This window comes from Limulus polyphemus, unplaced genomic scaffold, assembly GCF_000517525.1.
Source record: "Limulus polyphemus unplaced genomic scaffold, Limulus_polyphemus-2.1.2 Scaffold170, whole genome shotgun sequence".
Lineage (NCBI taxonomy): Eukaryota > Metazoa > Arthropoda > Merostomata > Xiphosura > Limulidae > Limulus > Limulus polyphemus.
The window spans coordinates 232,473-237,479 of record NW_013665780.1 but is presented as its reverse complement, the minus strand read 5'-3'; positions in this window follow the sequence as shown (position 1 = coordinate 237,479).

Sequence of the window (5,007 nt, the reverse complement as noted above, 5' to 3'; positions counted from 1 at the left end):
CTGTTACTGGCGGTTATTCATCATAACTGTTCCTGGCGGTTATTTATCACAGCTGTCCCGGCGGTTATTCATCATAGCTGTTCCTGGCGGTTATTCATCATAACTGTTCTGGCGGTTATTCATCATAGCTGTTCCTGGCGGTTATTCATCATAGCTGCGACCCTCAGAATACGAGTCGAGTGCCTTAACCACCAGGCCATGCCGGGCCAATTACTTTAATAAACTGAAGTTTAGAAAACAACATATAATAGTTTTTCGCTCGGGAATGAAACGGAATTAACAGAAGTAGTGTTCTTGCCAGTTCTATTAATGCATTAAATATTTTATCTCATCAGTTAGGGGAAATTAATGTTTTGAACATTAGTATAAGTTCCTTCATTCTGAAGTACTGTGTTCAAGAATACACTAATGTCACAAATTAAGAAAAATAAGTAAATCCTATTTTCAATCACAAAAGCACGAATCATAAATCCCCATGATATTTAGATATTTCCTGTAAAGTTTAATGTTCAGCAGTCCTTGTTATAAGCAAAACAGTAATAGTTCTTATACTGGTATGTACAAAGATATAATAAGGTGAAAGTAATTGTACAGAAGTGCTGAGCTACAAATATACGGATACTTTTGTGCTATTTATTTGTGGTATGTAGTTCACATGTCTTCTGTAAAAATATTTAAAACCACCAAGAACGGCTATGACAAGTAACCACCAGGAACAGCTATGATGAATAACCGCCAGGAACAGCTGTGATAAATAACCGCCAGGAACAGTTATGATGAATAACCGCCAGGAACAGCTATGATGAATAACCGCCAGGAATAACTGTTTGACGACCCTACAGTAAAACTGAGTGTTGATCGTATGAGATGAGACATTTGTACGTGATGCACATGTTATGGTGGATATCTATGATCTCAATTCTATGTTTACACAGTATTATTGCTTGTCATAATATTATCACAAAATGTTTCACGACTGAGTAGTAATACATCGTAAAGCTAACGTACTGATTGCTTGAGAGAAAACACAACTGTTTCATAAATCCGCAGAGTGAGATTAGCTTTACATTATAGTGTTGCATCCAGGCCGATTATCATACTGTAATCTGGGAAGCGAAACGACATATCTTTGCTAATTTATTACAACCTGCTCATACCATCTTAAAGTCGAATTGATTTTCATTAGAAACTTGTCGCTCCAAGTGACTCAGTAATAAGTCTAAAGGCTAAAATTTGAGTTTCAATACCCGCGATGGACAAGTCCCAGATAGTACATATTATAGCTTTGTGCTTAAAAACAACAACAACAACAAAATTGTCATTTAGTCTGTACTGGTGTTTCTTATATCTTAGGTTTTGTTTTCCAGCATTTATATTTAAGTACTTGATTTCACGCTAACAATAAGTTAAAACTTTAGTTGTGCAACACAAAAAATGTGTTAAAACTTTAGTTATGCAACACAAAAAATGTGTTAAAACTTTAGTTGTGCAACACAAAAAATGTGTTAAAACTTTAGTTGTGCAATACAAAAAATGTGTTAAAACTTTAGTTGTGCAATACAAGACACGACATGTACCAGTTATTCACCTTTAGATTTATAAAGTGCTATTTTCATTCAACGTCAATCCGCAGTTGTGTTAGTTTGCTTAGAATAATACACATTATCGTCATGACGATATTTACTGTTAATGGTCCAAGCTTCTAAGTATGACAAGAATAACAATTTCTTAAAAAGTCCTCACATTTTCCATCACAAACCACTTGAAATTGTAAAATAATTCAAAATAATATTAATGGCGGCTTGATCGTATACAATTTATAGATGTTTGGTTACACAGTTATTTATGTGATACTATGTACGCACGCACTTGAACGAATTACTCGCGTGAGATCACACGTGTGTGCGTGACGCACGTGTTATGGTTGGTATCTTATATTTCAGTTTTATTCAGTACTTGCATTTTCATATAAAACACTAGTTACACAGAAGACTTTGAACTACAAAGTAAGATTACTTGTATTAATACTTTTCTCGTTGTCTTTCTGCTAAATACATAAAAGCACTAAACTGTTAATGTCTTAATTTACGATTGTACATACCTTATAAAGAAACTCAAAAACGTATCTTCGATATTAAGACACTTGGTATTGTCGTAGTTTCCACATTATTTTATTCAATGCTTTTATATCTTATTCTTATTTTATATTCTTAAAATGTATATTTATTTCACCTTATACAGTTTCTTCGTTTCTTTCTACCAAGCTTATATAAGATCCTAATTACTTTAATTGTTTGTTTGTTTTTGAATTTCGCGCAAAGCTACACGAGGGCTATCTGCGCTAGCCGTTCCTAATTTAGCAGTGTAAGACTAGAGGGAAGGCAGCTAGTCATGACCACCCACCGCCAACTCTTGGGCTACTCTTTTACCAACGAATAGTGGGATTGACCGTCACATTATAACGCCCCCACGGCTGAAAGGGCGAGCATGTTTGGTGTGAGAGGGATTCGAACTCCAATAGTAAACTACAGACGTACAAATTATGTTACTAAGAGCAACAGTACTTTTTCATGGCTCAATAGTAAACTACGGACGTACAAATTATGTTACTAAGAGCAACGGTACTTTTTCATGACTCAATAGTAAACTACGGACGTACAAATTATGTTATAGCAACGCAGCCATGAAAAAGTACTGTTGCTCTTAGTAACATAATTTGTACGTCTGTAGTTTACTATTGGGCCATGAAAAAGTACCGTTGCCATAATTTGTATGTCAGTATGTTACTGTGGATGCGTGAAATATTCGCGTTGCTCTGAGTAGTATAATCTATGCGTCAATATCTTACCATGGAGTCGTGAAACAGTACCGTTGTTCTGAGTAATATAATCTATACATCAATATCTTACCATGGAATCGTGAAACAGTACCGTTGCTGGCTGTGTTAGTATCGGTTTGAAAAGTTTTCGCATGGAAAAAAAATCTCAGTTGCATGGGTAAAGAGAGGGCGCTGTGACCGTGAACAGTGAATTTTTGAATAAAAATAATCTACAATATTAAGAAAGTCCTGTCACGAATATATCATTTTTAACTTCTTTTCTTTTATTGTTTGTTTCAAACTTACAAAGACTGAAACACTGAGAGTTTCTAAAACTTTCTACACGGTGAGCCTATCATTTCTTTACTGGTTGTTTACTCCCTCAAGAGAAATAACAGGAATTATTTTAGATTCAGTTAGCACCTTGTTCTTCTTTATCTATAAAAGTAAGTAGAAGAGGTAAAATTCTATTGTTTTATTAAAACAACTTCATTGTTATTTTATTGCGTATATCGCATATCCTAAAACTATTGTTCTAATTTGCAGATTTTGTGGTTGTGGTACTTAAAAATTTCACGCAAAACTTCACAACGGTTGTCTGTGCATAACGGTCCCAAATTGTTAACTGATGGATAAGGGGTAATGCAGCTAGTAAACAAAATCCATCACCATCTCTTGAACAAATAGTGTAATTTGACTGTCATTCATATAGCAACTCCACGACCCTAAAGTGCGGATTCACGATCCCGACACACTAATCACTAGGTCGCGAAATAACACAACTGTTTCACGACCCTGTAGGAAGACATTCTAAACCTGGTATAGACACATATGCACAAGTTACTCCTAACTCTTTGAATACCACGTTTGTTTTTAGTTACACAATAAAATACAAAAAGAAAAATGGTTTAATAATTCATTACTTATCTCACCTTGAAAAAACTGGAAAGGGGATTATTTAAGGGGATTATTTTTTCTTCATGGCGATAGAAAGTACTAATCTCACAAGGCAGAGCTATAAACAGGAAAATTTTATCTGCAGATAGCTATTTTACATGCCTCTGGTTTTGAATCCGAAACCGAAAAATTAGGAGAAGTGTGGAAACATCATCTGCACTTTGTGTCATTTTTTGTCGTATATTTTAGACCAATTAGGTTTTAATGATTCTTCGCCCGTTTTCGGCGCTTAAATCGTAGCTTTCAATGTATTATACTGCATATACAAATTGTATATCCAAGAATATTTTGTCTCTAATCGTTCAATCCAACTGACGAGATGTGGTATTGTACGAAAAGCTTATTGGGAAGTGACATGTAGGAGACAAATGATATATCTGAAATTCTAGCTTTCACACGGCTCTGATTTTGAATCAAAAATTGACAAACTAAGAGGAATGTGAAAAAACAACAACAATAGAAGCAGATTATTTTATCTTGATCATAAATTTGAGGCCTGTTGGTTTCCAATTCTTCGCCAGCTTTCAGCGTTATACCTTGACATACAGATGCCTTTATTCAACACAGAGCAACACAATTTCTTTAAGCCTCCACAGTAACATACTGGCGCATAGATTATGTTACTCAGAGCAATGGTACTGTTTCACGACTCATAGTAAGATATTGACGCATAGATTATATTACTCAGACAAAGAAAAACACAACAGGTAGGAAAGGAACAGCTTTTCCCAGCTCCCTAGTGCGAAGGAATATTCATTTGCTGCTCCTGATGTTTCAAACAAAAGCATATTTCTTTATTTTTTTCAGATTAAAGTGAACATAGAGTATTTTGCCTTAGGTTAGTTTATTGTTTGCTGCAAAAACATTTCCGTATCAAGTTTCGTTTTCTACAAGCCAAGTGGCTGATTTACTAAATAGTAGCAGTGTTAAATAAATATCCTAACCCTGGTGTCAACAGATCGCCTTAAAGGATCAAAGTGTTTTGTCAGAGGCAGAATAATATTACAGCGAAGATCGACAAGACGTCTTCGTTCATTTGTGCATTTCTATGGTGGACACCGATGGAAAACTTGTAATTCAATTTTAGAAGTGGTTATTTCACGTGTTTCGGAAATCCCCCTGGTTTCAGTGGTGTATGAATAAACTTAACCACTCTTCAGCTGTCTGAATTTTATTTCTAAGACCATTGTGATTACTTGTTTGTTTGTAATTAAGCACAAAGCTACACAATG